This window comes from Camelus ferus, chromosome 25 (genome assembly GCF_009834535.1).
Source record: "Camelus ferus isolate YT-003-E chromosome 25, BCGSAC_Cfer_1.0, whole genome shotgun sequence".
In the NCBI taxonomy this organism is placed as follows: domain Eukaryota; kingdom Metazoa; phylum Chordata; class Mammalia; order Artiodactyla; family Camelidae; genus Camelus; species Camelus ferus.
The window spans coordinates 14,474,076-14,499,714 of record NC_045720.1 but is presented as its reverse complement, the minus strand read 5'-3'; the positions used below and the strand labels follow the sequence as shown (position 1 = coordinate 14,499,714).

Sequence of the window (25,639 nt, the reverse complement as noted above, 5' to 3'; positions counted from 1 at the left end):
TTGTCATGAGGAGCAGCAGAGAACTTGAGGCCAATTTTAATCCACCAAATTTTCGTAGCTGGATTTGAGACTAAGTCCTAAAGGGTTTCTCTTCAGTCATATGAACAAGTATCAGAATCTGAGGAGCTTAAACACAGCCCTGAGTGAGCCAAGGAAACTCTTTAAAAAGAGAATATTCTCTGTTCATTAATCATTATTAAAATATTTTGTTGTGTTAGGTCCACCCCACACATATGAGGACCACTTGGAAATCTGCTTAGCTTTTATACCCCACCAACCCGGTTTCTTTTTTAAACTCCTAACTATGTAGAGCTATATATGTATTCATAGACATGGAAATATATAAACATGTGTATTATTTACATATAAGCATGCTGTTATTCACAAACTGTATATAAATGTATCTCCATAGTTAAAAATATTTCAAAGTCTCAATCCAACTCCTTTATTGTGATTACGTAAGAGGGGAAAGTAATTTATATAAATATAGCCTTAAAAGCCTTTCAAAAATACCCTATAGCATGTTTTTGGGCTTTTCCTGTCATTTGTTGATATGATGTGTGTGATAAAGACCACACAGGATTTATATCTATATATTTTTTAAAATCACAGAAAAAAAAGGAAAAGTTGAAAACTTTTTTTTCCCGAAGTGCCACATTATGTGATTTTTCACTATTTGGTAGATTAGCAAAAACATGAAGGGTGTCTTTCGGTAAAAGCAGCACAGATCAGGATGGAAAGGCTGTGAGATCTATGATTCATTTTTTGGAAACTTCAGTACATACATTGCTAAACCTTTACAGTTTGAATTGACGCTGGTCCTATATCTGTCTTATTTCAACTTCATGTATCTTTAAGTGTGGCCTCAAAATACTTTGATCTGCATTTATTTCAATTCTTGAGAGGGAAGTTGGCAATCCTGTTAGGTCAGAGATAATTGTAAGTTATAATGAGATATAGAATGATATTAACAGGAGATTAACAAAGAACAGACTGTTCTTTATAATGTAATCCTTAACTTAAAAAGCATCCAGAAAGAAAGAGTTTTAAAGAATAATGTGATGAGTAAATCAATGAATTCTGAGTTGTAGGTATCTGTGAAATGTCAATATATCCATATCCATATCGACATATCTACACATGTCAATATATCACAGATTAGTGTGTTGATTCCTCCAGTTTCTAGGACAGCAGTTGACAAATTATGGCCTGTGCTCCAGATCCAGCTCACCTTCTGGTTTTGTAAATAAAGTTTTATTGGAACGCATTCACTTGTTAATGTTTTTCTCTACTGTTTTTGAACTACAGTGGCAAAACTGAGTAGTCTTGACAGAGATCATGTATCTGGAACAACCTCAACAATTTACTATCTGCCTCTGTACAGAAAAGTTCGCAGATTTCCTCTGGCTAGGTGAATAAGAACAAAAAGTTGCAAGCCAATATTTTTATCAGATCATCATCAAAAGTTTTGAGTTTGAATTTGGTTGGCTCTCTGCTAGCATGCAATTCTAGACAAGCTATTTAACCTTGGATTCATCTGTTTCCAAAGTCTCTCTGCTACTTTATCTCTGACCTTAAAATGAAAGTTGAGGAACATTCTGGAACAACTTTCTGCACTATAAAAATGTAGTACATGTGTGAATTACTATCAATTATAGCAATCCTTTAGTACTGTTGACCAAAATATTTTTATTTCTTCAGCCTTTCATAAGCTTTGTAAAATTGGAGTTCCCTGTCTTTTCAGAGTAAGGAATGGATGCAAAGCTTGGTTTTGCCAATGAAATAGGAATCAAGGGGGATTGGGTATAGCTCAGCAGTAGAGAACATGCTTAGTATGCATGAGGTCCTGGGTTCAATCCCCAGTACCTCCATTGAAAAATAAATTAAAAAAAGAAAAAATCAAGGATTTCTAACCCCCTAAAGAAGAAATAGGAATCAAAGTGTCACTGTGTCACTTTGAAGGAGAAGTCATTTGGTAGGATCTTGGAACATATTAACTAAAGATGAAGAAAATCCAAATTAGGGATTAACTTTAGTTAATAATAGATGAATATTGGTTCATTAGTTGTGGCAAATGTAATTATACTCATGTACAATGTTAACAACAGGGAAAACTAGGTGTAGGCTTTATGTGAACTCTGTCCTATCTTTGCAAGTTTTCTGCAAATACAAAACTATTCTAAAATACAAAGTTTTTTTAAAAGATTATCTTGACAGGAATTCTTAGGGACTCATACATTTAAGCAGGGCTTTCAGGGTCATGCCAAGGTTTAGAATAAAATGTTTCCTTTGCTGATCACATGTGTTAGCTTTACTAATTCATTCAAATGCATTAATTCACCCAAACAAACGCATATTGTTAAATAGCTGCCTTATTATAAACCACATACCAAACATTATGCCAGGCACAAGAGATAGGTTGATGAACATTTCACAGAATTTAATCAAATGTTATCTTTTCTCTTTATTTGGAAAAAAATAATCCTTGGTTCGATCTGAATTGTACTTTTTCTTTTTCACTATCACTACTATAAAATATTTAGAGAGCAAAATCCTCAGTTTTTAAAGGGTATACCAATTGGTTTCAGACATCTCTGTTAACAAGAATATTTCTTAGATTTCCTTCCTGCCAAAAGGCATGGATATAAACCTCAACCAGCCATCCTGGCTCAAAAGCAGAACAGAGAGATCATTGTTAAGAGATGAAGATGTAATGCAGAAAGAGAGAGAGCAGAACACTGAAGCCGACACAAGTCGATGCAATTCCCTGGTGATGAGTAATTGGCAGCAGACATGTTGCTGAATGTACTGAAGACAGAGGGAACTTTCTTAAACTTAGTGAATTTTAAACAAAGACCCCAGAGTAGTTAAAGACAAAGAATGAAGACTGAACTTCAAATGATTGCAAACTAAGGGATTATGTATTCTCTGTAATCCCTGATGTGTGCTCTAACACATAAAAACAGCTCTGGCAGTGCAAAAGCAACTGAGGCATAAAGAAATGCAGCAGAATGTGCAAAGTAGAGGAAGATAACAGGACTACAGTCCTTAGTGCTGACAAATTTGAAACTGTTACTACTCTGTATCATTTATGTTTTATTCTATGAACACATACACACACACAGATTAACCCCATAGAAGACTTTTTAAAAATCTCAATTCATAGGGTGAAGTTCAGTTAATCTAAAGAAAAAAAATCTCCCCATGAAACATTCTGAATATACACAGGCTATTTGGAACTTATCTGACAGTTTCTTTTAAAGTTGTCATCTAAGCACAGGGAACTATATTCAATATCTTATAGTAACATATAAGCAAAAAGAGTATGAAAATGAATATATATGTATGATTGAAACTATATGCCTTATGCCAGAAATTGACACATTGTAAACTAACTACACTTCAGTGAGAAAATGTCACTTAAGATTTGCCAGATAATGTGCTATGTGGCTTTGTACACATTCTCACAACAGCACCAAGGGTTTGGAATTACTATTCCCATTTACAAATGAGAATTCTAGTTCATGTAAGCAGATGAAACTGCCAAAGAGAATGTAGCAAATTAGCATTGGATCCAGATTCAAACCCATCTTCCTAATAGGTCCAACCCAAATTCTGATTATCAGAGTAGGCAACATTAATTATGATCCCCTTACCTCTTACAGAATCTACTTTAGCCAAAGTTGTACCTGTGTGTTATACTGAATGAGTATGTGTAATTCTCATCAGTGAAACTGATCAGGATGAGCTGGTTAGAAATAGAAGAATGGGGAGTCTGATTATTTGCCATGGTTTCTCATGAAATACTAGTATTTTTAACCTGGAATGCGTGGAATGGGGCTGAGTGGGCTGACCGGATGGCTGGGCCAAAAGAGAACTTTCTCAAGAGGTAGCAAGTACAACTGAGTTAGCAGAGTGGTGTTCACATTGCCCACTAGGATATATATATCTTATCGTCCCACTCTACTACTTGTGTTGTCCTTTCTCTTCTCCAACTTACTGATTTGGGGGCATTTTTATATTGACATAGATTAAAAACTAAAAAGCATATGGGACACATTTGAATGGTTAAATAATGATAATAAAACAAATGCCCATGTAAGCCAATACCAAACCGACAACTGTGTAGCCATCAAGCCATCTTTGCCATCTCGTTTCCTCCCTGCAGGAGGTAGCCTCAATCCTGAATTCTGTCTCAATCATTTCCTTGCTTTTCTCTGGAGTGTTACCACCTATTTATGTAAAAGTATTTAGTTTTGGTTGATTTTGACCCTTTATGTAAATAAAACATATACATTTATTTTAGCCATAGTATGTTTGAGATTCACTGCCACTAATGATGGATGGAGTCTTGTTTCCTGTGATTACTATTTCATTTAATGAATGATTGGTTTATTTCCTCATCTAGCCGAGCTGGGCATTTAGGATTTGCTCCAGTATTTTACTAAAACTGACACTGTTGCTGTGAGTATTCTGGAGCCTGACCCCTGATCCAGGGCACACATGAAACTTTATCCGGGATACACACCAAAAACAGGACAGCTATGTACCATGGCCTGAACATGTTTAAATTTAATAGGTAATCCCGCCTTTCCCCCAAAATAGTTATACCAATTTAAGCCCCCACTAGCAGTATAACAGTTCCCCATTGCTCCGTATCCTCATCAACATTTTCTATAATCCAGCTGCATAATTTTACCAAATTGGTCTGTGTGAAATACTGGCTTAGTGGTTTAAATTTGTATTTCTCTGATTATACCTTTGAGCAAAATTCTATTATGTTTATGGTCATGTGTGTTTCTATTTCAAAGTCATGCCCATTTGTGTCTTTTTATTTTATTTTCATTTCTTTTTCATAAACAAAAATTCTTCGTGTATTCTGGACAGGAACTCTCTGTCAACTGTGTGCATGGAAAGCATCCTCTTCCAGGGGGAGGGTATAGCTCAGTGGTAGAGTGAGTACTTAGCAAGCAGGAGGTCCCGGGTTCAATCCCCAGTATCTCCATTAAAAGCAAGCAAATAAACCTAATTACTCCCTCCCCAAAAGAATAAAAATAAATGCAATGATAAAAAATAAGTAAAACAAAAAGAGCAAAAAGTAAAAGTGGGGGTAGGGTATTGTTCAGTGGTAGAGTGCCTGCTTAACATGCAAGAGGTCCTGGGTTCAATTCCCAGTATCTACATTAGAAAATAAACCTAATTACTGCCCCCCACTAAAAATTAAAAAATTAAAAAAAGTGAACCATGGGCCTGGTGCAAGGCTTTAAAATATATATATCTTCTTCCTGCTTGTGGCTTACCTTTTTCACTCTCTTCATAATATCTTTTGATGATTAAGAGTTTGCATTTTCCATTTTAATACAGTTAAATTTATAAGGCTTTTTTTCCCCTTACACTTTATATTTTTCAAGTCCATTATAATTTCTTGAAATATCACTTTGGGAGGAATGTTCTAGTTTGTAGGATGACGTTCCTCTATTGTGTACATAATATTTATAACCACTGAAACCTCCTTAAACTCAGTCTTCAAGTTTTCCTTTCCATTTAATCCCTTCCAAAAATTGTTCTAGCCTTCTCTTTCCCACTTTCCTGCCTGAACTTTCTCTGTGAGATATTACCATACCTAACTGAACATTATTCTGAATACCCCTAAAGTCTAATTTAAGAATTACTGCCTATGGGCATCAGGATTGGCTTCTTTCCACCAACTTTATCCCACATCCGGTTCACTTCCTGAAAGGTCAGGAACTTCAGAGTTCTCCTTTCTTGTTCACTGACTGTAGTCTGAAATCACAGCAGTCAGGCTCTGTGGGTTCTTTCATCTCATGTGTGGAGGAATATCTTATTTTAAAAACAGAGAGAAAGAGAGAGAGAGAATTAAAGAAGGTTTTCTTTCTAATCTCACACAGAGATACATTCCTTTTTGTAGCCAGATCCACATCAAGATGCAATCATTTGCTCTGATTTTTAAACACATTTGAATGAGTTGTTTACCTTAAAAATGGTACAATTAAAGATATTTTCAGATTTCTATTCAGCCATGCAATGTGGCTCTTAGCCCAGGCTTGCTCCTAACCACAAAATCTTCCACCAAACCATAGATGCATGCACAGAGACGTTTGTAATCCTTACAAAAGATACAAATAATCTTCCGTTTATTTTTTTCCTTGTAGTGAAGTGAAAAAAAGCAGGATTCTGGAGAAATCTTTGGACTGCAATTCAGAAGACATGTATGGTTTTTCCTTTGGTACCCATGGAGGGTTGGTCCCAGGACCCCTCAGGATACCAAAACTCCACAGACGTTCAAGTTTCTTATATGAAAACTGGCACTGGGTTCCACGTAGGGTGGTTAAAACCGGGTGTAGAACACACAGATGATGAAGGCCGACGGTTTCTAGTCTTCAACGGTTTCTAGTCTTAGCTCTCATGTTAAAATCAGTCTCTGTGCCTCAGTTTCTCATCTGTCAAATGAGAATATTGAACTAACAGTTTTAAAGTCTTTTGTCGTTGTTGTTTATATATATATATATATACACACACACACACACACACATATATATAGTTTTAACTTTCTGCAAGACCCCACATTTTCAAATGGTCATTCGCTGTATGTCCCTCTTATTAGTTAAGCAGATTTATTAATAGGGAGGGATGGTAAAGCCTTTCCAACCCCTGGCATTTGGGGATAGAGTTGGAAGCAGTTCACCAGGTTGACTACATATAACCAGGCATAGTTCCTCACTCCAGACCTTGACCTCGTTTACTGCCGTGGAAGAAAACAAACTTAATTCTGTCCAGCTGTTTTTCCCAGGCATATTTTCATTGTCAGTGAGCTCAGACAAAACTTAACAGTATTATTTTCAATACGAGTTGGCCTTGACTGTATACTGGTACACCAAATTTCAGATGCAGTTCCAAGGAAGAAAGCATTTTGATTAAAATCTGTTTGAATTTAGACCTTTTTACTAAATCTTTTCCTTTCCTTTTTTTCCCCCTTTCTACATAAATATATAAAACAAACTCTCAAGTTCAAGACAAAGATAATTCTAAAGTTCTTTTATTCTAGGTGGAAAGTATAGTAAGAATTAACATACAAATACTTACTATGGGATAAGAACTTGACAGCCTCTCTAGTCATTCATCTAAAACATTTTCATTGAAGATTAATTTATGAAAAATGTATCGAGCTCTTATCCCAGCTATCATGAAACTTCTAATGAGAGAAGAAGACAATCAGATAGTCTTAGTAGGCATTATTGTTAAGTCTAGACCTAAATAAGAAATAGAACTTCACTTTTTAGAGTTTGATATTTGTCTCCAAATCCCATTCTGCTAGAGGGCAGAGGCCTCAGTTCTTCTTAGGGTTCTATGTCCCTAGAGTTACGCCACTGACTTTGGGTCATTGTGGGGGACACCAGTATGATCTTCAACCCTGGTCTAAGCAGCCCTACAATTGCCATTATCTGAAATCCATGGCCTCTTTTGGTTTTGTAGTTTTTTTTTTTTTTTTCTATTGCTTCTGTTCTGTGTTTGGAGCAAAGTAATGTTTTGTTAGGTTTCCCATTTGCCTGGTCATCCTGTACAGTCATTTCAACTCAGTGAGTCTTTCTTATTTCACAAGCAGAGCTGTCAGGAAGATGCGCTGTAACATTTCTTCATCTTACTACTCTCTTTCTCCACACAGAGCCTGACTGGTAGGTAGGGTGGCTGGAATTTCTTTCTAGTCTTGGATAAATTTTTCTCAGTTCCCATTTCCAGCCCAGACACTTGTTCTCTAAAAAGATCACATTTAAAACTGGTATCTAAAGGAAGAAAAGGATCAAGCCACTCACAGATTGAGAGAAAAAACATTTTGAGTAGGTTCAGCATGACCTGGTTGTGTTTGGAGAATTAGTCTAAATATATGAGTTCAATTATTTCTTCCAGTAATCCCATGAGATAAGCACTTATGATTTTATTGATAAAAAAATAAAGTTCATTTTGTTAAGAAATGCCAGAAGTTCTCAGCTAACGTAGACAACTATAACAATTTTAATTATGAGAACTCGTAAGGCTGAAAAGAAAAATATGGGGGAAGGAATAGAGTGGGGTACCTGACCTTGGAGGAGAGGAAGACATTCCCTGAGAAATAGATGTATACTTGAGTCCTGAAGAACTGATGAAGCAGCCGAATGAAACACTGAAAGAAAAGCTTCAGGCTGAGAGGATATTATGTGTGAAAACCCTTCTATGATAAATAGGTGAAACGTTTGATGAACCGAACGAAGACTAGAGTCGTACCTTTGAGCGTGATGGTGAGAGGGCCACAAAGTGAGCCAAAAGAGGAAGGGGGCAGAGATACTGCCTAGCCTTGAGAACAGGGATGAGGGTTTGGAACTGCAGCTTGTTTCATGGCTACCTTAGTATATGATTCTAACTCCATCATAACGCAAACAAAAAACCAGGAAGGAGAAAAAGAAGAAACCTACATTAGTTTCTTATTGCTGTTGTGACAAATTTATTTTCCAGTTTTTGAGCTCAGAAGTCCAAAATGATGCCCTGATGGTATTAAAATCAAGATGTCGACAGGACGGCATTCCTTTTGGAGGCTCTAGCAGAGAACCTGTCCCTTGCCTTCGCCTGCCTCCAGACACTGCCTGCACGCCTTGATCCCTGGCCCCCTGCCAGCAATGACATCACTCTGACCTATGATTCCACTGTCATGTCATCTCTTTCCCTGATGCTGAGCCTCCTGCCTCTCTTTCATGAGGGCCAATGCAATTGCATTTGGTCCACTCAGATAATCCAGAATAATCTCTCTAACTCAAGATCCTTAACTTAATCATATCTGTAAAACTTCTCTTACCGTATGAGGTAACATTCACAGGTCCAGGATTAGCCCACAGACATCACTGCACGAAATGCCTACCACAAAGCCTCAATGATTATAAGGACTTTTAGAAAGAAGATTAGTAAAGGATTATTTCTTCATCTTATTTATAGAATCAAATACGTTACAATGTGTTGGTACAATATTAAATGCTAAACAACAAATGGACTACCAGAACACTATTCAATGGTGAAAAATGGACTGGAATAGATAACAGCGACTGGCACCTATTTTACATAATGATTAACTAAAATACTAAGGATACACCAAAAATGAAAATGGGTTAAGGGACTGAGGATTGATTAGGGACCTTTATTTTTCCTCCCACAAACAAAACTATTTGGAGGGATGGGATAGTACCAGATAAGAAATATTTCCTTATTAAAGAAAGAATCCAGATAGAAGAGTGATAAATGACTAAGCAGATGTCTTAGATGCCTGCCTGCTCTTTGCCCTTGAAGATCTACTTTCTGCCTCTCCCCACTCTGATCTCTGTTCCAGCAATCTGACTTTCATCAAAGGGTGCCCTTGTCCCCTGACTTCTGGTTGGGCTCATCCAATAGGGAGCCTCAGAAAGAATTTTTTAGGGTTTGGGGATTTATTTTCCCTGGCACCGTCCCTGTGTGGTTGCTGCAGTCTGACTCACTCCTACATCAAAGGCAAGTCTCTCTCTAAAAGCCTCTCTCCTATTGGCTTCTCCTCATTACTCTTTTCCTCCATTCCACTGGGTCTCCCCTGTCCTTTGTGGTTCCTTACACACTACCCACAGCTTTGTTAATTTTATTAAATCCTCTTCAAACGATCTTACTGTATAAAATCCATCTGTTTCTTGCTAGGACTCTCACTGACGCAGCAGAGCAGAGAGAGCTACCCCAGCTGAAAACATATGCAGCAAAGAATGTGTGTGAAAGAAGAGGTGATGGATGCTAGAGAATGCAGGAGGGGCTGCAGTTTGGGAGCGACAGATGAAATGGGAAACAGAAGTTAAACATGAGCAGAAATAGGGATAGCAGGTAAAAGTTCATATATGAGAAACGTCAGGGCTGCTTGTCACTTCCTCATATGGGATCCCAGCCACTACCTATTCAGCAGATTTGCACGTAAGAAAATATGTGAAAACAAAATATTAAAAATGTTTCAGATATGTAAGTAAGTACCCATGAGATGTATCTCACATACAACTGTCCCAATTAAGGCACTCTAGGATGGGCTTCAGCAAATGAGGGAAGAAGAAACAGGAGAAAAATAAGTAATAAGATGTAAGATCTGTGTAAGAGTAAGAAGAGGAAAAAGATAACCCTCCCAGTTCAGGTTGGAGCAGGAGAATGGAAGGTAAGAAATGAAAGGTAATTGTTTATTCACTCTTTTAACCTTAATTGAAGGCATCATGTTTGTTTTATTAATAAATAAGAATATACTAAAGTGTTAATTTATCATGATTGTGACAAATAATTTTCCCAGTGTGATGTGGACAATTAATTATTTTATTATTATCTTGTACAGTTGAAGTTTGAAGTTCATATTTAGTTAAATATATGCATACATTTTATGATTTCTTCTATCACATTTCTATAGCAAACTTTTTACTTCCGTAAGGTTTAGTGGGATATTTACCCGTATTTTGTTTCCCTTCTGAGTATATGGTCTCTCCACGATTCTAGCATGGTGGTCTCTGGGCTCTAAGAAAGAATATTCCAAGGAAGTGGAAGTTGCCAATATTTAGGGAGTTGGACCAGAAACTGGCCTAGTGCCATGTTGACAATATTCTATTGGTCACGGCAGTCACAGATCTCCAGATTCAGGATGGGAGGAGTGTCATTACACTTGGATTCTCACTGGTTCCATCAAAAAACAGGGCAATTTGCAAGTGAATGGTTACTCATTGTGTGGAGCACACACTGGGGGAAGGGCAGAGGCTGACAATTACTGGCTGGTAAGGTTAAATATTTGTATTTTAATTTGAAAATATCACCTAAAAAGTCAGTGAAATCTTGGTAGATAAATTCTCAAAACCTGAAGTAATGTATTTGATCCTTTGAATCATAAATACAATAGACATTTATACAGAAATCTATCCATTGAGGTTTAATTCAAAACATAACATCTAGAGTCCATTGGCTTTTAACAAGTTTAATTTTCAGAAATCCAGTGTTGGCTGATGGATGGTGGAAGAAATAAAATATAGCGCTTGATTTGAACAGGTCACTTATCAAATAATCTCAAACGAAAAAGTCAACTTGTATTCCTGTGTTATATTCACAAGACTCTTCTCAAGGTCATTTGAGAAGATTTTTCAGTTGAAAGCTGAGAAAAATCTGCTCTCTGGGACAGTCATAACAGGCACTTGGTATTGGTCGCAAAATGTTAATTTATAATAGTTTGTAAAGAGAATATTGATGGAGCTCAATAACTAAACTACATTACCTTATGAAGGTACCTTTGAATGCTGTATAAGGAAACCTGCTGTAGTGACAATCAGATATTGTACCTATGGGGAAGGCCAAGGAATGGCTAAAATGCTGACCCATAGCGGTCAGTCTCTCCCATAGACCCAAAAGAGGTCAAGTGATGAAATAAGCTATGGAGGAAGAGATTGTGTGAGTTATTGGCAGCAGTTGAAACAATTTATTCATCGGCAATTGCAGCTGGAAAGCTCCAACCTCCCTCCCGCTAAGCAGTTCGTATAATCTTAGTATTCAGTTTAGCACCTATGAGTTACCATTATTGCTCAGAAGGAAATAGCTTGCTGTGAACTTGACATTAGACCTGGATGCTATTACCAGTGCCAGCCCTCTAATAGATTTTAACATGTATCTAAATTACATGGGGATCTTGGTGAGGTATAGACTCTTACTTAGTAGACCTGGGTTACGTGCTGAGATTCTGCACATCTAACAAGCTCCCAGGTGACGCTGACATGGCCAGTCTGCGGACCACACTTTGAGAAGCAGGACCCCAGTCAACATATCATTTTAGTGAACTGTCACAATTATAAGTAAACTGGAGACTGAACAAATATTTTTTGATTCCAAAAGAAGTGAACCGGGACAGCCGGTCTCATTATGGAATTAAATAAATCACAGATAAAATTCAGAGTTCTAAAGCTGATAGGGATTCCTTACAAATTGTTTAACAGATTAACTTAAATTGAGAAAGACAATCCAGCTTATCAGTAACAAGCCATGCTGCATAACATATTTGTGTTCCAAACTGACATTAGTGATCTGAGATGACTAAATGTTTTGTTTTGTTTTGTTTTGTTGTTTCGTTTGGTAAATGGTACTTAAGACTTTATTTTCATTTTTTATTTTTTTCATTTTAGAGATTTTATTTAAAAAATATGGAACGCTTCACGAATTTGCGTGTCATCCTTGCACAGGGGCCATGCTAATCTTCTCTGTATCCTTCCAATTTTAGTATGTGTGCTGCCGAAGCGAGCTCTGAGATGACTAATCATTTCAAGAAGGGAGGATCAAACTGTTAAGAAGGACAGAAGGGCTGATGACACCCATGAGTTTTCCATTAGAGGTGATCATAAATGTAGTGACAAAAATGTAGAATCATTACACTGATATATTTAGAACACATTGGCATATTTCACTCTGATTATAGAGACCTCACTGTGTCATCTTTACTATAAAGATCTCATTTAAGAAAAGAGATATCACATACACACTTTCTTGTTTTGGCAAGCCACCCATATTGCTATTAGAGAAGAAAATTTAACATGAGATAACAAGTCTCCTCCTAACCATGCATAGCTATCAGATTCTTTCTCATACACGCCCTTCATGGTGGTTTGAGCATAACATAGCCTCAAGCCATCTGTCACTCTGTCCCTTAATTAGATGGAAAATTTGACTTGCACATAGGAGACAGTATAGGATCTTACATTGGGACGCATGTGTGTGCGCGTGTGTGTCTGTCTGTACACCTATCTACGCATGTATGTATTCATTTATCTGTATCCTTCTGTATCTAAATCTATATATGGGTATATAGAACCTTTTTTTTAAAGAAGACTTTGGAATCTGTATTAGATCACAATAAATCAAGAGAGGTGCCTGGGAGACTTTCCAGAACTGGCTTCGGGAAAATGGATTTTTTTTTTTGGGACCAATTTTATAGGCAAGTCAGTTATTTTGATTGAGTCTATTTTTCCGAGAGAAGATGGGGAAATAAACCCCTAAAACTACTCAAATCCATCTATGACTGATACTCGGCTTTGATTACTTGAAAGGGATCTGATCTTACGACTAATTTCAAAGTGCAGGAAAAGGAACTTGCTTCCAGATACTTCCTCTCCTATTACTAATGCTAATCTTTCATCTCACATTAAGAAACAAATTGCAAATGCCAACACCCCTGTTGATAGTTGACTTATTTGACTTCAAAGACTCGATTTAACTTAGTATTTCTGAATTTATTAAGGAGTACAATGTGCCCATTATCGTCCCAGCTACCATGGAGTAGGAGTAACCAATATAAGGACGTAGCCTAGGTCCTCTAAAAGCAAAGCTCAGGGCAAGGATAAAAGCACTGACGCTACATTTGGGATCAGGATGAAAGCTTAGTTGATATGTGTTAAAAAAATAGAAGTGAAGCAAGAAAAGATGAGAATTATTCATTGAGTTAAACTGCTGGCCACTTCCTTATGATAAGCCTTGAAGACAAACAGTTGGATGCTATGAGTTTTCTAGCACACAGAACTTTCTCTGGAGGGGCTACCTAGAAAATGCATCTCAGAGCAGTTCATAGAGGAAGGAGGAGGAGGAATGTAGCTGCCTGGATCCCTGCTCTCTCCTGCTTAACACTGGTTGGGTTTACGCCATGGAGGTCTGATTCTCTCCAGACCTCTAGTTTACATCATCTGACCCCTCAGTGACCACTCAGTGAAGCAGCTCCCATGCTCCTTAGTGTGACATCTCATCCAACCACAAAGGAGCAGAGAGCATGGCAGGAACAGAGCTCAACCTGAGGCTTCAGATTAGACTCCACCCAACTCACTGTTTGTCTAAGCTTTGAGATATTTTCCTATCATTGGCTTGGATTTATTTTGTTCTTGCTCCAAGCTTTGATGAGCTTTCAAACTGAGCAAGGAGTGCACTCTATAGGGATAATCTGATTTAGCAACCAAGATGCAGTTTAAAAGAGTGTCTAGAATCCAGTGACAGAAGGCTGTGTACACTCTGTCTATGAGCTGGCTCTGAAGCTTTATGAGCCTCACATCACATCAGTAAAATGGGATCTCACGATCTAATGACCATGTGGTAGGGTTCATGTTGATCCTGAGAGGCATGCAAGAGACTAAGTTGGTTATTGAATCAGCACAGCTGAATTCCCCAGCCAGCTCTTTGAGAATAGCCCATCACTTATTCTGCGAGGGTATTTCTTGGGATACATGGGATTAATGTGAGGTTATTGCTTATATTCAGAAATGTCCACATTATGGAGACCACATCACTTTGACCAGACAGGTGACTTCCTGAATGGGAAAGTCATTTGTGCCGTCAGTGTTCCGGATAGAGCTAGTCCTCAAATATAAAACCTGCTCTAAGATGCCAACCTATTCAAAGGCTACAGGGAGGAAAACAGAGAAACATTGACGTATTTAAATGTTCAGCAGCATGTTCCCTTGTTCTAGAGAACGATGTCTGCCATGTGGAAGACGACCAGGACCTATAAAGTAGCGATAGATCCAGAAGGAAGATGTCGTGCTGGAGATAAAAGCCAATGTATTTACGTTCATAGCTTTTCTTCTCTATAGCTATCTTCTGTTCCAGTGCTGTCCTAAGATAAAGAAGTTCAGTTACAAAAATTGGTACACAAAGACACAAGATAAGCTGTAGCAAGAGAGACAAATTATAGAGATAGGCACCTCTTCTCTGTTTCTCTACACCAAGAGAGGGCTCATCTCTTAAAGCTGGGGCAACGTTTACTCTAAGGGGGTCAGTAGCCCTCAGTGTGGAATTTGGAAGACAGTGAGAATCAGGAGCCCACTGAAAGTTCTCTTTTCCCCCCTTTTGAATAGAAAGACATTCCTAATGGCATGAACACTAGTCTTTCACAGGACTTTTATCTCAAAAAGGCAGTAAAGATATTTGTGTTGGGCCCTAGCCATTGACTAAAACATAATAACCTCACCAGATAAACCATTGTGTATTTGCCAGGAAGTCATAAAAAAGATAGCAAAGAGTAATGAATGATGAGTTCTTTTTTTTTTTTTTCTCTACATATAGCAGAGTTGGAAAGATATCTGTTGATTGAGGTCCAAAAATTGTGAAGTTCTGGTCCAGGCAGTCTGACGTAAAATTATGAAATCATGATTTCACTTCATATGCCTATTGTATTTTTGAAATCCACAAACACTTGTGTAAGCTAATTCAAGGTTCACCCCAGCTTGCCATCACTCCCATTTTTCAGATTAATTGAACCAAGGCTCAGGGTGAACAACTGACTTGCCAGTTAAATAACTCTTACACGTAGAACCAAGCAAGACCCTAAGCCTTCTGATTCTGGATTTTATGACTTTCACATATGTAACAGCTATTTCGATGGTAGTAGCCGAGAGGAGGATAAGAGATGAGACCAAAGTCTGGGCAGCAACTTAGTATAAACATTTCCCTAATATGCCCTTAGAGACTCATGAGGAATACACACCCCAGGATATTTTTCCCCATTTACTAGAAGTTTTCTCCGTTGTTGACTATGTGACACACACAAAAGAAAATAAAGCACAGAGGACTTATAACCGAAATCCAAGCACTGACACTGAATCCAAAACTCCCATTGTACAGTCAAAAACAATGCCTAAAGTAGATTAGAGATACCACTTCATTCCACTCCTCTCTCTCTCTCTGGTCCTCCATATGTAAAACAGGGAGTGAGGAAAGCTCAGCCTCCCTTTTCAATCTGGAATGAACATTGTACAAGTCTGTACTGGATGAGCCGTGAAGGATGAGGGTGGGGAATTGAGAGAGGGAATTCTCCCTTGTTCTGCCACAGCAAGTTTAGCTGCTGTCTGCAGGCTGTTGGGGCCCCAGGAAACACCAAGCTGTGCTAGTGTGTTGACGTGGTGGATGCCCGTGCTTTTCCTAACACCTGGATAAGGACACTGGAAGCATAGCAGAGGTACCAGAATTCTTTTCACAGATTAGGTTTGATCCAGTGCCTGCCTATGTCAGTCGTTTGCAGAAAAGAGCTACATGTCACGCAGAAGAAGATTTAAAGGTCCTTGGCTCAAGCTCAAAGCTGCAAGGGAAGCAAATGTTTTGTGACTAGTGAAATCAATAAAATTTTTCTGGTAGCAAATTTTTCTGGTAGCCAAAAATATTTGGTGAACCCAGCACCCACAGGACCTCAGGGGGGAGAATATTATATATATATATATATATATATACTGTTAACCAGGTAATTCCAAAAGAGACCCTGGCTGTGGCATTGACCCTAAAGTCAATGACATCTTGTTTCCCCTTTCAAATCCCTCACCTGCCTCTCAGTTGTAAATTCACTGAGTACACACATTTTGTTGAATGGGATTAGCTAATTTGTGTTTTCATTTTAATTTAGTTTTGAAGAAAACACACTTGGAACCTAGTAGGACTCTCAGGGTTGAAGATGCAGCCAGTAGCTATTTTTTTAAGATGAGGACTTTGAGGCCCATGGGTGTGCAGGACTGTTTCCAAGGGCATCTAGACCATTAGCGGCTGGGTAATAATAAGGTCCACCTGTAGAGGGTGCTAATAAGCACCAGAACCTGCAAAGCACTTCACACAATGTTCTCTTAAAACTTCACCACAATTCATTTCCTGCAAATAAAGAGACTATGAGAGTTAGAGCAGTGAAAGGATTTGCCTAAACGGCAATAGATTGCAGAGATGAGTTTCAGCCCCAAGATGCGATATCAGCCAGCCATGCTTGACTCTGAGTTTATGTTCTAGGTTAGAATCCCAAAGCACTCAATTTGTTGACTACTTTTCAAGATAAAAGAGCTGGAGAGACGTGGTCCTGTAAGGGACTGGTCATGTGGTAAAAGGAGTCATTGAGAGAAAAAAAAAAAAGAGAGAGGAAGGGAGACAGACTTCCTCTCTCATTTTCTCTTCCCCTTTTTCTCTCTCGCTTCCCCTGCCAAGTATCCTCAAGCCAGCTGGCCTGGGTAATTATTAAGTTAAAACACAAAATAGGCATATTATAGGTATTGGAACTCTATTTTTCAACCTGCTTTAATATCTTCCCTATCTCATTTCACTTGGAACCCTTCTATTTTTTCATATGATTTAAGATTAATTATTAAGCATCATCAAGAATCTTATTTTAGAATGCTTCATTATCTTAGCTCCTGGCTCATTCTTTGAAAGCATAGCCTCTGTTGTATAATTCCTCTACTAGTTAGACTTTCTCCTTTTCCTTGTCCTCTCTGATTTAGTGTACGACCCTAAGCCTGGATTTTAGGACTCTCTATTATATGCACGAATCCTCCTTCTCATCTTGATCTTCTAGTGCTCTGAGAAGAGGCATTTCATAGTCTCTCAACTTCACTTTTAAGATTCACAAATATTTCCGATCTCTGAGCCTTCAATTACGCTATTTCCTCCTAACATACGATCTGCCCTCCATATCCAAAATTTCCATCAGCAGTTGGTTAAATCGGCAGATGAGAAACCCGCAGATACGAAGGCTGACTGCATTCATTGTGCTACATACGCCATTACCTCTACGGGGCTTGAGTATTTGCGGACACTGGTACAGTGGGAGCTCCTGGAATCAATACCCTGCGGATATCGAGGGAGGACTAATAATAAACACTCCTTCCCCTGCTTCCTCTTCCACATTCTCTAACAGTTAAACCTCACACTGCCATCAAACTGCACCACAAATACCATCTTCCACATGCAGCTTTTCCTGCCTCGTTTTTCCAAAACACAGGATTTTCTATCTTCCTTCTGTGAATTCCTATCGCACTATTTTTTCCTGCTGAATCACCACTAGTCAGGTTCCCTGAGAAGCAGACTCTGAGATGGAGATACGCCTGAATGACTTTTACTGGGGAGCTCGCTGGGGGAAGTGAAGGAAGCAGAACTGGGCTGCGGTCCGGTCACTGAGAGGGCCACCGCCGCTCCGGTTGGGAGGTCTGGAGCTGTGAGGACCCTTCAGAACCGTTCTGAGTTATTGCAAGAGGATCAGGGCCCTTATATCCCTCTATCCACCAGTCACTGGCTCTGAGGACCTGGGGCAAGGACCAAAGGCAGTAGCAGATAGGCAAGTTTTATCTGTGAACTGTCAGCTGTCACACTCCTAGGGGGGAATAAAGGCTTCTGTCTGAGGGAGGTGGGGGCAGCAACGTGAGTGGCACACACAGTATCCCCTCCCTTAGCGTATGTGGAATCTGGGATACTCAGCTTTGCAGGCCATGGCTTTGTGCCTTGGAAACTAGAAATCGTGCCCCAAATATTTCTTGAATTCCTTGCAGCTGTTAGTATAGTACATAAGAGGTGCTGGATAAGTAACGCGCTGAGATGAGCTTACTCTCGCTCTTTCACAGGTGTCTCACTTTAAGGACATATTAATGAGGTATTTCAGACACACACAATCTCTATTTTACAGAGAAAATTAGGGCATAGAGTGATCACTGGAATTGGTCAATGGCACAATCAATTAAAAAGTTTCAGAGAATAAATCTAGGTCTCAGGGCTCTCAGACTGATGGTCTTCGCAAAAAAATTAAATAATTAACCAAATATAAATAGTAGCTCAAAAGCGGCTATAATCAGGTCAAGAGTTAATAAACTTGCTCCCTAAACTGCTCAAAAATTCTTGCTTCTGGACCTCCCCGAGGTGCCTCAGCTTGATAAGTTATTCGACTTCCTTTTGGCACACACTCACACGGAAAGAGCCAGAACTTTCAACTGAGATTTAAAACAACTTTGGCCCGTGGCCCAGGACTCATACTGTGGAGAGAGCAAAAAGTATCCTTCAAGACTCTTTAAAACAACCAGAAGGAGGAAGATGACCCAAAGCACAAGTCCTGAAATCATTTTCAAGAGACTTGCTACAGTCAAAATCAAGTGAAGTCATAAAGAAGCTTACTTTAAAACAACAACGTCTCTCTCCGTCTCCCCTTCCTGTTCCCTGCCTCACACCCTGTAACTCCATTATAACCTCCTGCACCACCACCACCACCATAAATCATAGTTTTAGCAGAGAAAGTCACCTGTGATGCAGCCTATTTCTAGGAAAACACTGGCAAGCACCCTGCTGCCGGCTCCCAGCCATGTGCATGAATCTGTTTATGTTGCACAGATGTGGCCTGTTACTTAGCAGGGTTTCTCGTTCATTGCCAAGCCTGAGAATCCCAGAAGTTTGGGGTCAAGAGCAGGCCTGGTTATAATGCCTGCAAAATCAAGTTCTGGGCATTGTCACCTTGGCTAGTTACCTCCTTTTCTCAGCACCATTGATGGATGGACAGAGACATGCACATAAAAATCACATATTAGCACTCGTGCCCTGGCTTTGTTTTCTGAGTTGTTGGAACAGTTCTATTCTTCCATTCACTATCAGGCGAAGTGTCCTTAAATGTGGCTTCTTCCATGTCATACTCTTGCTAACAAGCTATCAAACACTCTTGATTGTAAGTACTACATCAAATCCTTAACCTAGACCCTCTGACCCTCCACAAACTAATTTCAAGCTGCTCTTTAAGTTTCATTGTCCACTTCTCGTTGGTACAAGTTCCACATTCCAGGAGAATCTTCCTATGGGTTCTTAGATTAGAAGCATTTCCCAAGATTGCCAGTTCAGGTCCCCTCAGAACACTCTGGCCAGTGGGATGCACTTTATGATTTCCCAAACCCTGAGAGTGTGATTACAGAAACCAAAGACTGTATTCTGTCCATGGAAAGTATTAGTATTCCATAGATTTTTTTTTTTTTTGTATTTTTCAATAGATTTCTAACTCTTGATTCTCAATTTGTTGATATGTTTTAGTGACCATTAATTCACATGCTGGAATTGGAGATGCCACTCACAATTTTCACATAGACCATATTCAGACTTTATATTTTCATATAGGTACACAAACACATCCTTACATTTTCTCACTTGCACAGCTTTTTGATGCCTTTTTTCCCCCTGCAGATAACCACTGCTTATCTACACTCGTTGAAATCCTACTAAGACTTCAAAGTCCAACTCAGATGCCATCTCTTCCTTGAAGACTCCTAGTGGCCCACTCTGTGCTCCATATGTGGTTCACATGGCTGTCTGCCTTGTATTATTATCTGTACTCATATCTCACTCTGTCTATTAAACCCTAAACTGGACAAGGGGAAGCAGAAGTCAGATGTCAACCATGCTTCTGTTCCAACAATATCTGGCACAATGCACTAGACAAAGTCAAGTTTCAGTGAAAAATTGATAACATATTAGGCGCTTCTTCTCAGGGTCACTAAAGTATATACAAAACAAATTTGGAAAATACTTCCAAATATTTTTACTTATTTATTGACTTTTACAAGATGTAAACTGTATAACTATTAAGTATATAGATTGAAAGTTTGTACGAAGTGGATAAAGGCATGTAACCATCTTTATGATAAATCTATAGATCATTATTTAGACTTGACAAACAACCACCTCTCCCAACAGGCAAATCCTAAGAGCAATTACTGTCCTCATTTCTCTCACCCTAAAAATGTTTTCATCTGTTCATATGAGTAGGATAGTGTGGAATGAACTCCTTTGTGTCTATTTTTGTTTGGTTTGATTTTTTTTGCTCATTATTATAATTACAGATTTTATTCAGTTTTTTGCTTTGTATAGCTTTTGTTTATTCTTTTTCATTGCTAAATGACATCCTATTCTATTAATATGCAATGATTTAATAATGTTGATGGACATTTTGGCAATGTCTAGATTTGGCAATTATAAATAAAGCTGCTCTGAAGATTTGTACATGTCTTTTGGTGCAGTGTGTATGCATTCTGTCACATATTCTGCCAAGCCACTGTGCACGCATATACTGAGCTTTATTGGTGTTATCTTACAGTTTCCAAAGTGATTTTACCAATCTGAACTACCATCACCATTGTGTGAAAGATTCTGTTGTTTTCTTTCTTTACCAACAGGGACTCTGTCCGATTTTTTAAACTTTAGTCACTCATGCGGGTTTGTAGGGGTAGCTTAGTATGGTTTTAATTTGAATTTCCCTGATGATAAATAATGATAAGATAAGCTTCATGACCACTTGGATAACCTTACTGACCTATGTCTATACTGTATTTTTGCATTTGCTTTGTTAATTTATAACACGTATTTACATATTTGGGATACAATTTGTCAGACACATAAAAGTACAAATAGCTTCCCCCACTCTGTGGTTTGCATGATAGCTCTCTTAATGGTGGGTTTTTTTTTTTATGAATAAAAATTATTAACTTTAATGAAATACAATTAATCAATCTTTCACTTTATGATGAGTGAGCATGAGCATGTATGTCTATGTGTGTTCTCTTTTTCTCTTTTAAGAAATCTTTGCCAAATTCAAGGTCATGAAGGTTTTCCTCTATATTTTCGTTTAGAAACTTTGTAACATAACCCTTTAATTTTAGGTCTAAGGTACATCTGGAATAAATTTTCGTGTATGGTATGAGAAAGGTGTCAAATTAATTTTTTAATAAGATACACAATTAATCTTGAGGCATTTATCTAAAAGACCATTCTTTTTGCATTGTTCTGCCTCAGCATTTTACTATAAATCAATGCCGATTTATGCCTGGGTCAGTTTGGGGGTATTATATTCCACTTACACATGTGTCTATCTTTACTAAAATTATAGTTTCAATTACTGTCTTATTGTTGTTTTATTTTTAGCTCTGTTAGTTCATGTCCTCTAACATTGTTCATCTTTTAGATTTCTTTAATATTTTTAGCCCTTTGTATTTCTAAATATATTTTAGGATTTAGCTTGCCAATTTCCACAAAAATAGCCCTAAATGATTTATAATTAGATATTGATTTTATACATCAGTTTCAGAATTGACATCTTCATTAAATCTTCAAATATATGAATCTGGTACATACACCCATCTATTTAGATGTTTAAAATAGCTTCTCTTAGTAATATTTTACAGTTTTTCTTATAGAAGTATAGAACAACTTTGTTTAGTCTGAGGCATTTTAGGTACTATCATAAATGACATATTTTCTGACGTCTGATTGCTACTTGTTTGTTACTAAGGAATCGAAATAATAATTGAATTTTACATATTATCTCATATTCAACAATGCTATATCCAGTTACTACATTTGGATTTTGATCTATAGAATTCCTTTGCATGTTTAATATATACAATTAAGTTGTGCATGAATAAAGATGGTTATATTTCTTTTCAATTTTCACGTCTTTCATTTATTCTTTTTGCTTTGCTGAACTTGTAATGGTATAAAAATATTGAATAGATATGATGTTACCAGACATCCCTGTCTCTTACTAGACTGCAGGGGCATCTTTAATATTTAATAATTAAATAAGAACTAGAGGGGTTTTGCAGTTGTATCTTAATCAGATGATTAAAGGAGTTTCTATTTCTATTGTCATGGATTTATCATTGGTGATAAATTTTATTACAGGCTTTTAATATATCTACTGAGATCTTCATATGGTTTTTATCTTTTTTCTGTTAATTTGTGATTTATTTTCAAATATTAAACCAATGTCTCATTCCTGAAATAAACTCAACGTGATCATAATATCATATTATTTTTCTATATTTCTGGATTTAATTTTCTAATATGTTGTTTGGATTTTCTTGCGTGCATGTTCATGAGATGTTAGCCTATAATTTCTTTCTCTTTTTTTGTATGGTTTTTGTCAAGTTTTCTGTTAGGGTCATGCTGGGCCCATAAAACAAGTTTGCAAATGTTTCTTATTTTTCTGTTCTCTGGAAGAGTTTAAGATTGTTGTTTTTTTTTTTTTTTTTCCCTTTTCCTTAAATGTTTAGGAGAATTCACCAGTGAAGATATTTGACCCTTTGGATTCATTTGTGAAAATGTTTTCAATTAAGAATCCAACAATTTTGTTCATATTTTCTATTTCTTTCTATGTTTGCTTGATTAAGTTTAGTTTTCATCTATATTGTTAAATGTATTAACAATTTATGTTTCCCAATGTATTTTTATTTTTTAAACTGTGATATACGTAGTGATGCGTTCTTTTTCACTTTTTAAATGAATAAACTATATTTATGAGAAGCTTTAGGTGTACAACAAAATTGACCAAAAAGTACCGAGTTCCCACATACCTCTTGCCACCCCCCCACACACATACAATCTCCTCCACCATCAATGTCCTGTGCCAGAGCAGTGCCGTTATGACAGTCCATGAACCTACGCTGACACATCGTCACCCATAGCACATAGATTACACTAGTAATGCTAGGTGTCAAACACTTTATGAGTTATGAACAAATGTGTAATGACTTACCCACCACTGTAGTATCATACAGAACGATTTCACTGTCCTAAAAAACATCCTGTGCTCCATTTATTCCCTTTAGCCCCTCAAATCCTTGACTAACACTGATCTTTTCACTGTCTCCATAGTTTCTCTTGTTTTTCAGACTGTCGCATACTTGGAACCAGACAGTATGCAGCCTTTTCACACTGACTGCTTTCGCTGAGGGTAGGCTTTAGGTATTCATGACAGAGAGAAGAGTGGCACATTTGCAGTTTATAATGTGTTCTTCACTTACTTTGCCTCCTTTTACTTTCTTTACTTTGGCTTACCTTCAAAAATATGGCCTCTGCGATAAATCAGGAAGAGATACCATTACTCCCTTTTTGACAGATGAGGAAATAAAGAGTGGAGTATCAGATACAGTAAGCGACGTAACCACATTTACATAACCAATCAGTCAGCAGATCAGGGAACAGAACTTGTCCGTGCTTAGGACCGTTGCCAGAACCTCCATGCAGATCTATACTGGTGCAAGGCAGGGAAAGCTGCTTTGGTGATGGTCGTGAAAAGCAAGAACAAAGTACTTCAAGGTGTTGAAACACTGCAAACAAATCTGAAATTAACAGTGACGACTAAATTAAAATGATGAGAGCAATAGCATAGTGATGTGATTTTAGAAGACTTGGTTTTGACTAAGTCTGTCATTTTAAGATTTATAATCTTAGGCAAGATCATTGTGCTCCTTAATTCTCAGTTTTCTCCTCTGTGGAATAGTGACAAATGACATCAGCACCAGCAACAGAAACAAAAAAACATGGATTGTTCTAAGAATAAAGTGAAATAACATATGCAAGAACACTTCAAAATGATCAAAAATGTCATTCAATTCCCAGCGAATCTTATACTAAATATTGTCTTTCTTAGTCTCGCCCAAATATTCATACTTTTAAAAAAGCTATTTCTTCTTTCTATAAAACAGGTTTCTACATAATATGGGAAGTTTGGTTTTATGTACCACTTTATATCTCTTTGTTTATTTTCAGTATTGAGTGAATACATGTGTCCATGGGCCACAGACTGCTGGAGTAATAAACCTGGTGCTTGAAGAATTATGATTTCAGGTGGGGAGCATGAAGCAATTGTACTGACATAAGTCTATGCTCCCCAAAATATCCTAAGTCATAAATATTGTGGTGCTGAAATTCAGCAGAGACGTTACGTACACTCTGCACCAAATTATGGTTCAAAATTATTTCTCTCTAGAATTGCTGGAAGTTAGCAATAGAATGAGCTAAAATATTCTACTGCTATTATCATTTAAAAATAATAGTAATATTAATGCACTATAATGAATCTCACATGAATAATATTTAATTAGAACATCAATAAATGGAAATCTAAATAAAAATTTTCTTTATATTTTCTACTTTTAGGTAGAAGAAGGAATAGGAGGGAAATAAAAGAGAAAGGAAAATAAACAAACAAACAAAAAAACAGACAAGAGATGAAGAAAGAAATTGTTACTTTTTTATGGAGGGTCCATGATAAGAATCCGAAAGTGGACAGGCATTTTGGCATGTAAGAAAAAATATTCTGAGGCAATAATATTAATGGCAAGTATGTTCCTTTAATACAGAATTGGGCAATCATTGTTGAGATAAAAATGATAAGTTACAAGAGCCATTACAAAATCACAAGACTGAACAGAAAGAAGGAAGATGCCTTAGTTGAGAACAGTATAAAAAAAATGCTTTCTATGTATCAGATCAGTTAAACCCGTAACTACCCATTTTGAAAGTTATTAATTAACCCATTGTTCAGATGAAGAAAGACGGTTCCAAGAAATTAAATTGTCTGTCCAAGGTGTAATAGCGCCAGGATTCAAGTCTGCTTGAATGTATGCCCTTTTTAGTTTGTTGATATCATAGTGAACTAAAAAGGCAAACATATGAAACTCACAAAATTTAAATGGAAATGAGTTTGTGTTTTTTTACCCTAAGTGCAATATGATGCCATTAGAGGGCTTCAAATGAAAGAGTGAATTACATAAATTACTAATATCAGTCAGGACGGAACTCAGGACAAATCAGGTGTTCTATGTTATGGAAAATGATGCTATTTTATTATGACGTAGCTAAATGAGCTGAAAAGAGCAGGTGAGAATTGATTGTAGGGGGCATGAGTGGATCATTTAAGAGGTCATTGTCATAATATGGGCAGAAGGTTATGGTAGCTTGAACTGAGTTACTGTCAGTGTAACCTGAGAAAAGTTGATGCCTTTAGGATATGCCTTGGGGCAGCTTGATAGTAGATTAAAAA

The 25,639-nt window shown here is 37.5% G+C and overlaps 1 non-coding gene and 1 pseudogene across 1 annotated transcript; both read right to left on the bottom strand.

The window, feature by feature from the left end:
- Positions 1 to 25,639, bottom strand: part of LOC102503981 — a 111,434-nt pseudogene that overhangs the window by 31,066 nt on the left and 54,729 nt on the right.
- LOC116659919 lies at positions 12,204 to 12,310 on the bottom strand. The gene has a single exon (XR_004315292.1). It is a non-coding gene; the product is annotated as a U6 spliceosomal RNA (small nuclear RNA).